This window comes from Coregonus clupeaformis, chromosome 5 (genome assembly GCF_020615455.1).
Source record: "Coregonus clupeaformis isolate EN_2021a chromosome 5, ASM2061545v1, whole genome shotgun sequence".
NCBI lineage: Eukaryota > Metazoa > Chordata > Actinopteri > Salmoniformes > Salmonidae > Coregonus > Coregonus clupeaformis.
The window spans coordinates 30,773,229-30,783,925 of NC_059196.1; positions in this window are offsets into that span (position 1 = coordinate 30,773,229).

Sequence of the window (10,697 nt, forward strand, 5' to 3'; positions counted from 1 at the left end):
TTACACATTGATGAATTAGTCGATGGATGATGACGTTTTCGCTCATGATTGGCTTGGTTCACCGTTGCCTCTTTGCTATGAATTTTCCTTGGTGGAGAGAGAGCATGATTTTTAGAGGCTGTTGTTCTTACATTTTCTTAAAGGAAATTGCTGCATTAAATTGTTTTTATAACAGATGGCATTCATATACAATGTTATTTTCATGATGTAGCATGTAGCATGCACACCAGTGTTTCCCCTAGGCAGCAGTGGCAAAGTTAGCATGGGGCTGGTCCTTTTGCTGGGGGTGTCCGGGGTAGGCACCCCCGTGAGACCCCAAAAGACTCTGAATGCATTAAATGCTACAAATATATGTTGTAACTTGTCACTCCAGGGTTTCTTCTGGATCAAAATGGGGCTTAGGTGTTGGGAGTAGTGGGGGCATGGTAGAGGCCCTCCTCTTGGCCGCAGATATTTTATTTTTTGCTGTTTTAAAGGTAATGTCCTGCAATTCTACATCACTTTTTTGCCATGGGGCTGAGAAAATGTGTCGTTTTAAAGGTCATTTCCTGCAATTCTACACATTTTGCCATGGCCTATGCCGTGTTCTTATGCTATCTGAGTGACTCAAACATTAGAACATTTGGGGACCCCATGCCATGCCATTTATTTTATTTTAGATTCTCCCTGACTGTGTAGTTATAATTTTGGTGACTGTTAGTTCTCAAAGATGATCTTATTTCAAAATATATAGGTCCATTATCTCGCTTTATATCTGGTGTTAGACGTTTAAGTTTACACTGTTTTTTAAAATAATTTTTTGGAGTGGCGGCAACAATTTAGCAGTGGCGGCCGGCCGCTGTTAAATTAATATAAAGGAAACACTGCACACACACGCGCACGCACACACGCACGCACACACACACACACACACACACACACACACACACACACACACAGTGGAGTCTCTAACAGATTTTGCGCCAAGTGTACTGGAAGTTAATCCTTAATGAGGTGGTCTATAATTTACTGTACCTGCCTAAAACAGAGGAAGAACACAAAACGGCCTTTCTCTTTTAAAGGCCACTCACCAGTGTAAATGTCTGACAGAAGAAGGCAATTACCAGGGGACAATCTGAACACTCCACAGTGTGTGACCCGGTGACTGAGCCCTTTACGAAGAAGACGAGCTACTCTGACAACTGAAACACTACTAAATACTACAGAAAAGCACTTTTATTGCATATTCCAGGGTTTCCCAAACTCGGTCCTGGGCCCCACCCCCTGGGTGCACGTTTAGTTTTTTGCCCTAGCACTACACAGCTGACTCCAGGGGCCACCTGTGATTGTTTAAGTTCAAAATAATTACATATTAGGGTATATTAAATTAAAATAAATTACATTACTTCACTGGAATAATTGAAGCCAAATGAAAACAATAAACAGAAAGTCTAAAATAAATGATGATTTAAACAAGTACCTTGTTTTTTATGCCTGTGGTGTGCAGAACACAGTACATGATCTTATGGCTTTTTCAAAGATCAATTAGCTGCAGTTGCGTTAACGCCTCCTATTGTATACATTGATCCAGAGCTGTTTGCAGTTACTGGGGCTTCATATCCAAAGAGATTGATGTTCTTCACTAGTTCAGTCTTCCGGCGCTCCCACTAACACAGAGCTTTTAATTGGACTCTGTTCAGATTGCTTTTAGCCTTTTGTTGAAATCTGTTGAATTAATAGGGGAGTGAGAATGTTTTTGTTTTTTACAGAGCAGAGTGCGACATAATTAGTGCCCTAAAGCATGGCAAAGGGAGAAAAAGGAGAGAAAAGGAGAGAAAATGAGAGAGAAGGAGAGAAGGAGAGAGAAGGAGAGAGTTACACATAGAGGGAGAGTGGGTAACTCTTGAGAGTGATACAGAAAGAGAGGGAGAGCTTTTAAGAGAGGGCAAGATTGAGGGAGAGAGTCATGCGTGTGAGACGTGTGAGGTAACAAGGCAGATCCCACATAAGCCTGGAGTCCCTGTCATGAAATATGGATACTATTTTCACCAAGAGCCCTTTGAAATGTGCTTCCTCACTGCCTGCTTCTCTCACCTCTGAAGCTGTAATTCTCACCGTAATAATGAAGGAGTCTGTGACTCTCCTCCTGTAGTAATGTTTAGCATCCTTCAGTCTGTCTGTAACTCGTCCATCATTATGGCGGTGTATTCAGCTCCTACCCCATTACTCAACATTAATAGGAATGACTTCACAATCCATTATGTCAAGGGTGATGCTGCTATTCAATCAAATAAATGAAAAATGACATCAGTGTCAGTTTAAATGAAGGACAGGAGATTAATTATTGTTGTGGTTGTTATTTCTTAACAAGATTCAGCCTTCTGTGTGTACCTAATGTGAGTCCCCATGTCTCATGAGGATGTTTCACTTCCTAGAATATTCTACCTTTAAGATCTGCCAGTAACCAGTTCTGACTGAAATGTATTCAGTCTGTAAGAATGATTATGGGAGAAGATATGAAAGATTCACTATGAGTCTGGGTTTGAATCAGAGGTTTCCTCTGGCATTGAAGTTAGAGGGAAAATCCAGACGTCTCCTTCTGCTAGTGCCTTTTGTCTCAACTTTGTCATTATTTGAAACGTGCGAGACAGGGAATGAGAGAGGGGGGGGTGGGGAGAGAGAGAAAGGGATGGGGAGAGAGAGAGGGAGGGGGAGAGAGAGAGGGAGGGGGAGAGAGACAGGGAATGAGAGAGGGGGAGAAAGGGATGGGGAGAGAGAGAGGGAGGGGGAGAGAGACAGGGAATGAGAGAGGGGGGAGAAAGGGATGGGGAGAGAGAGAGGGAGGGGGAGAGAGACAGGGAATGAGAGAGGGGAGAGATAGAGAGGGAGGGGGAGAGAGAGACAGGGAATGAGAGAGGGGGAGAGAAAGAGAGGGATGGGGAGAGCGAGACAGGGGAATGAGAGAAGGGGGAGAGAAAGAGAGGGATGGGGAGAGCGACAGGGAATGAGAGAGGGGGGGAGAAAGGGATGGGGAGAGAGAGAGGGAGGGGGAGAGAGACAGGGAATGAGAGAGGGGAGAGATAGAGAGGGAGGGGGAGAGAGAGACAGGGAATGAGAGAGGGGGGGAGAGAAAGAGAGGGATGGGGAGAGCGAGACAGGGAATGAGAGAAGGGGGGAGAGAAAGAGAGGGATGGGGAGAGCGAGAGGGAGGGGGAGAGAGAGTGAGGAGTGAGGACAGAGAAATAGAGTTAGATAGAGAGATAGAGGGGGGAGGGTTGCTTTCCTCCCCATATGTGTTACCTTAAGGATAGTAAAGGTGTACCTCCCGGTGGTACCTGGCAACCAACAACCTTTGACCCCCATACTGACTTATTTAACCCAGAAGTGAGGAACAGCATGATGTTTTGACACTCATGTGGTAGTGGTAATAGGGATGACACTTTATATTGTGTTGCACTATACCTAAACAGCTTTTATTCTTCAAGTAACAAGAGTGTAATTACATTTTGTTGGTAGGAGGATGGGATGAAGGGGCTTCAGGAAGGGGGGAGGAGAAAGGGATGGGGAGAGAGAGAGGGAGGGGGAGAGAGAGAGAGGGAGGGGGAGAGAGACAAGGAATGAGAGAGGGGGGAGAAAGGGATGGGGAGAGAGAGAGGGAGGGGGAGAGAGACAGGGAATGAGAGAGGGGGGAGAAAGGAATGGGGAGAGAGAGAGGGAGGGGGAGAGAGACAGGGAATGAGAGAGGGGGGAGATAGAGAGGGAGGGGGAGAGAGAGACAGGGAATGAGAGAGGGGGGGAGAGAAAGAGCGGGATGGGGAGAGAGAGACAGGGAATGAGAGAAGGGGGGAGAGAAAGAGAGGGATGGGGAGAGCGAGAGGGAGGGGGAGAGAGAGTGAGGAGTGAGGACAGAGAAATAGAGTTAGATAGAGAGATAGAGGGGGAGGGTTGCTTTCCTCCCCATATGTGTTACCTTAAGGATAGTAAAGGTGTACCTCCCGGTGGTACCTGGCAACCAACAACCTTTGACCCCCATACTGACTTATTTAACCCAGAAGTGAGGAACAGCATGATGTTTTGACACTCATGTGGTAGTGGTAATAGGGATAACACTTTATATTGTGTTGCACTATACCTAAACAGCTTTTATTCTTCAAGTAACAAGAGTGTAATTACATTTTGTTGGTAGGAGGATGGGATGAAGGGGCTTCAGGACAGATTATGATGAAAGTGTAATGTACTGTGTCAAGAGCTCAGACTCCTCGGACATAAAACAATGACAACAACGCTCATCTTTCCCTAACAAAGCATTCCTTACCCCAGGACACTTCCTATGTTCCTCAGTCCCTACCCTGGTCACAGAGGTCATATTTACAAAGCTAATAGCGGGGAGGTCAAAGCTGTAATAAGAACACAGAGGACGAGTCAGCGTCATGACAGCAACGTGACTGGTATGTGGGAGAGAGGCCCTGGGGGGGGTCACTCAAAAACAGAGCAGCTGAAAACCCATTAAATAGAGGAATGAGGAGGAGGACAATAACATTTGATAAGAGGATTGTTTATCACACGTATCCCAGAGACACAGACTATATACTGTATTAGTTAAAGTAGTTAGTAACGCCTACAGTTAGTTACAGTAGTTAGTAACGCCTACAGTTAGTTACAGTAGTTAGTAACGCCTAGTTAGTAACAGTAGTTAGTAAAGCCTAGTTAGTAACAGTAGTTAGTAACGCCTATAGGTAGTTACAGTAGTTAGTAACACCTACTGAAGTGTGTTAGATAGTTTGATAACTAGTCCGTTGGTTATGTTATCGTTTATTTTTGTTCTTTTTTTGTTCGTTAAAATCAATCAGTGATTTTGTTTTGACTGATTGGTCAATCATTTAATTAGCATAGATAAGTAATTGATATAGGTAACCCTTCTCAGTTGTGAGCCATGCAGCCTTCCTTAATGGTTTCCAATTAAGAAGAAGAAAAACGCTCATCTAAAAATGTGTACAGTATGGATAGCAAACTTCAATACCTTCTATTCACATGCATGAATAAATAAGCAAATGATTAGTTTATTTCCATTTTCATTCTGCTTGGCTGAAGAGATGTGGTACTTCTGTATTGAAAGGGTTGTAAATGCTAAAACTCGTGTCAAAACACTGAAATGCTCTATATTCATTACTAGGTCAGAAGTCAACTCATCTACTGGGACCCATTGGTTATGATTCATAATCCACATGATTCATAAGCCATATGATTCATAAGCCACATGATTCACATGTGGTCCTCTGTAGCTCAGCTGGTAGAGCACGGCGCTTGTAACGCCAAGGTAGTGGGTTCGATCCCCGGGACCACCCATACACAAAAATGTATGCATGCATGACTGTAAGTCGCTTTGGATAAAAGCGTCTGCTAAATGGCATATTATTATTTATAAGCCACATTATTCATAAGCCATATGAATCTGTAAGCCACTTTTCTTTAACTTGCTTTTTTTTGTTGCCTTAAAGCAGTGTGAATGTAAACACATTTTACAGTGTTGTTTGAGGCAGTTTTCTAGTATAAATATTTAATGACCACATTCATTTGAAGGACAAAACATTATGTGATACGTGACAAAGCTTTTCTCTGCTGAAAGACACAACACAACACAGATAACACACAACGAAACAGTTGAAAGAATGCCAAGAGTGTGTGAAGCTGTCATTAAGAAAAAGTGTGGCTATTTGAAGAATCTCAAATATATTTTGATTTGTTTAACACTTCTTTGGTTACTACATGATTACATTTACGTCATTTAGCAGACGCTCTTATCCAGAGCGACTTACAGGAGCAATTAGGGTTAAGTACCTTGCTCAAGGGCACATCGACAGATTTTTCACCTAGTTGGCTCGGGGATTAGAACAAGCAACCTTTCGGTTACTGGCACAACGCTCTTAACCACTAAGCTACAGTGGGGGAAAAAAGTATTTAGTCAGCCACCAATTGTGCAAGTTCTCCCACTTAAAAAGATGAGAGAGGCCTGTAATTTTCATCATAGGTACACGTCAACTATGACAGACAAAATGAGGAAAAAAAATCCAGAAAATCACATTGTAGGATTTTTTATGAATTTATTTGCAAATTATGGTGGAAAATAAGTATTTGGTCAATAATAAAAGTTTCTCAATACTTTGTTATATACCCTTTGTTGGCAATGACACAGGTCAAACGTTTTCTGTAAGTCTTCACAAGGTTTTCACACACTGTTGCTGGTATTTTGGCCCATTCCTCCATGCAGATCTCCTCTAGAGCAGTGATGTTTTGCGGCTGTCGCTGGGCAACACGGACTTTCAACTCCCTCCAAAGATTTTCTATGGGGTTGAGATCTGGAGACTGGCTAGGCCACTCCAGGACCTTGAAATGCTTCTTACGAAGCCACTCCTTCGTTGCCCGGGCGGTGAGTTTGGGATCATTGTCATGCTGAAAGACCCAGCCACGTTTCATCTTCAATGCCCTTGCTGATGGAAGGAGGTTTTCAGTCAAAATCTCACGATACATGGCCCCATTAATTATTTCCTTTACACGGATCAGTCATCCTGGTCCCTTTGCAGAAAAACAGCCCCAAAGCATGATGTTTCAACCCCCATGCTTCACAGTAGGTATGGTGTTCTTTGGATGCAACTCAGCATTCTTTGTCCTCCAAACACGACAAGTTGAGTTTTTACCAAAAAGTTATATTTTGGTTTCATCTGACCATATGACATTCTCCCAATCCTCTTCTGGATCATCCAAATGCACTCTAGCAAACTTCAGACGGGCCTGGACATGTACTGGCTTAAGCAAGGGGACACGTCTGGCACTGCAGGATTTGAGTCCCTGGCGGCGTAGTGTGTTACTGATGGTAGGCTTTGTTACTTTGGTCCCAGCTCTCTGCAGGTCATTCACTAGGTCCCCCCCGTGTGGTTCTGGGATTTTTGCTCACCGTTCTTGTGATCATTTTGACCCCACGGGGTGAGATCTTGCATGGAGCCCCAGATCGAGGGAGATTATCAGTGGTCTTGTATGTCTTCCATTTCCTAATAATTGCTCCCACAGTTGATTTCTTCAAACCAAGCTGCTTACCTATTGCAGATTCAGTCTTCCCAGCCTGGTGCAGGTCTACAATTTTGTTTCTGGTGTCCTTTGACAGCTCTTTGGTCTTGGCCATAGTGGAGTTTGGAGTGTGACTGTTTGAGGTTGTGGACAGGTGTCTTTTATACTGATAACAAGTTCAAACAGGTGCCATTAATACAGGTAACGAGTGGAGGACAGAGGAGCCTCTTAAAGAAGAAGTTACAGGTCTGTGAGAGCCAGAAATCTTGCTTGTTTGTAGGTGACCAAATACTTATTTTCCACCATAATTTGCAAATAAATTCATTAAAAATCCTACAATGTGATTTTCTGGATTTTTTCTTCTCAATTTGTCTGTCATAGTTGACGTGTACCTATGATGAAAATTACAGGCCTCTCTCATCTTTTTAAGTGGGAGAACTTGCACAATTGGTGGCTGACTAAATACTTTTTTTCCCCACTGTACCTGCCGCCCCATATTACATATGTGTTATTTCATAGTTTTGATGTCTTCACTATTATTCTACAATTATAAAATAGTGAAATTATAGAAAAACCCTTGAATGAGTAGGTGTTCTAAAACTTTTGACCGGTAGTGTTATATATATATATATATATATATATATATATTATACTCTGGACTCCGATATTGCTCTTCCTAATATTTCTATATTTCTTAATTCCATTCTTTTACTTTTAGATGTGTGTGTATTGTTGTATATTGTTAGATATTACTGCACTGTTGGAGCAAGGAACACAAGCATTTCGATACACCCGCAATAACATCTGCTAAACATGTGTGCGCGACCAATAAAATGTGATTTTATTTTATTTATCATACGGATAATCTACTGTACCTTGTTGATGTGTGTGTGCGCTTGTGGGCTTGGTGTGGGGATGTGTGTATGTGTGAGTGCATTGCATTGCATGCGTCCATAAAAGACCAGTGAAACAGAATACAACTCCATCTTTTACTTCATATTCATCCTGGAGAATATTTAGAACTGTATTGAATCACCAATGAATATTCTATAACTGAGCTGTTTTTAAGCATGTATGAAGCGTAGCAGAAGGGCCTGGGTCACTCTGTGTGATTGCAGAGGCAGTGAACTGAGAGGCTGGAGGAGACGACCCCTAAGTGGCTCTAAAATGCACATTCACTGGTAAAATGTGGTAAAATATTCACACTGTTACTCAGGGAAATTGTTAGTGGAATGTTCATGAGGTAGAAAACCGCTCTGCATACCTTTCCCTCTCTCTCTCCCTCTCTCGCTCTCTCTCTCTCTCTTCCCCCTTTCTTTCTCCCTCTCTCTCGCTTTCGCCCTCTCTCTCGCTTTCTCCCTCGCACTCTCTTTCTCTCTCTCTCTTTCTCCATCTCCTACTCTCTCCCCCTCTATCTCTCTTTCCCTTTCCCTCTCTCTCCCTCTCCCCCTTTCTTTCTTTCCCTCCCTCTCTTTCTCTCTCTCTCAGACCAAGGAGCTGATCGTGAACTACAGCCCCATCCACATCGACGGGGCTGCAGTGGAGCGGTTCGAGAGCTTCAAGGTCCTCGGTGTATAAATCACTAAGAACATAAAATGGTCCACACACATGCGCACAGTCGTGAAGAAGGCGCGACAGGAGGTTGAAAAGGTTTGGCATGGGCCCTCAAATCCTCAAAAAGTTATACAGCTGTACCACTGAAAGCATCTTGACATCACTGCCTGGTATGGCAATAGCACCACCCTCGATCGCATGGCGCTACAGAGGGTGGTGCGGACAGCCCAGTACATCACTGGGGCCAAGCTCCCTGCCATCCAGGACCTCTGTATCAGGCAGTTTGAAAGGAAGGCCTGGAAAATCGTTAAAGACTCCAACCACCCAAGCTGTTGACTGTTCTCTCTGCTTCTGCACAGCAAGCGGTACCGGTGCATCAAGCCTGACACCAACAGGCTCCTGAACAGCTTCTATCCCCAAGCCATAACACTGCTAAATAGCTAACAAAATGGCTACACGGACTATCTGAGTTGACACTTGTATTTGATTAATATTTTTGCGCTGTCTCTATGCACACTCACAGGGCCCTACACACACACATCCACTCACATACAATCATCATATACGCTGCTGCTGCTCTGTTTATCATATATCCTGATGCCTAGTCACCTTACCCCTAAACATATCTACCTTTATCACTCCAGTATCCCTGCACATTGTAAATATGGTACTGGAACTGACCCTGTATATAGTCACCTTACCCCTATACATATCTACCTCTATCACTCCAGTATCCCTGCACATTGTTATTTTTTTAAATATTTTTTTTTGGGGGGGGGAATGGATCAGCTTAATATTGCAGATAGATTGTATCTTCTATCAATGTAATTGTCTGCATCACTTCCAATCCCCCATGTTTATTTTTATTTTTATATATATACTCCCCTTTATTACTTTTCAACCCCACCATTCTTTCCCTACTTGGAGTAAATTAGTGAACAACAATGCCCAGGCCTCTACTTCCGGTCTATACTTACTATCTACACCTTATGGACAGAGTTAATTTTACAATAATTCTATTATATATATATTTTTATTTTTATTTTTTTTGCTCCTGAACTTCTTCTACTCTCAACCTCTCTGATCATTTTCATGATGTCCATCCGGTTTGCTTCTATATGCCATATCTTTCTAACTGTGCTCTTTCCCAAAAGCTCCCAACATACAACCTATATACTTATTATGGACACAGTATGCTTACATTATTAGCTATCTTTGTTATTATTTGTTGTTATTTGTTATTAGTCCCATCCTTCAACTCCATTCAAGACCTCCCATCTACCTCTTAACACCATCCCTGCACATTGTTAATATGGTACTGGAACTGACCCTGTATATAGTATGCTTCCTTACTTTATCGTATTCTTCTTATTTCTTATTTTTATATTGCTTGTGTTTTTGTTCTACCTTGTTATTTTTAGTTTTACAATTTTATTGATTACTGCATTGTTGGGGTTAGAGCTTGCAAGAAAGGCATTTCACTGTACTGGTGCACGTGACAATAAAACATGAAACTCTCTCTCTCTCCCTCCCTCTCCCTCTCTCTCTCCGCCTCTCTGTCCCCCTCTCTCTCTCTCTCTCTCTCTCTCTCTCTCTCTCTCTCTCTCTCTCTCTCTCTCTCTCTCTCTTCAGGCTGATTTACATAAAAGTTTCACAGCAGTAGAATGAAAAGTATGGTAACTGATCTATTCCTCAGAGTCCAGGTTCTCAGCATTATAATAACTGATCTATTCCTCAGAGTCCAGGTTCTCAGCATTATAATAACTGAATAACTGATCTATTCCTCAGAGTCCAGGTTCTCAGCATTATAATAACTGATCTATTCCTCAGAGTCCAGGTTCTCAGCATTATAATAACTGATCTATTCCTCAGAGTCCAGGTTCTCAGCATTATAATAACTGATCTATTGCTCAGAGTCCATGTTCTCAACAGTATAATAACTGATCTATTCCTCAGAGTCCAGGTTCTCAGCATTATAATAACTGATCTATTCCTCAGAGTCCAGGTTCTCAGCATTATAATAACTGATCTATTCCTCATAGTCCAGGTTCTCAGCATTATAATAACTGATCTATTCCTCAGAGTCCAGGTTCTCAGCATTA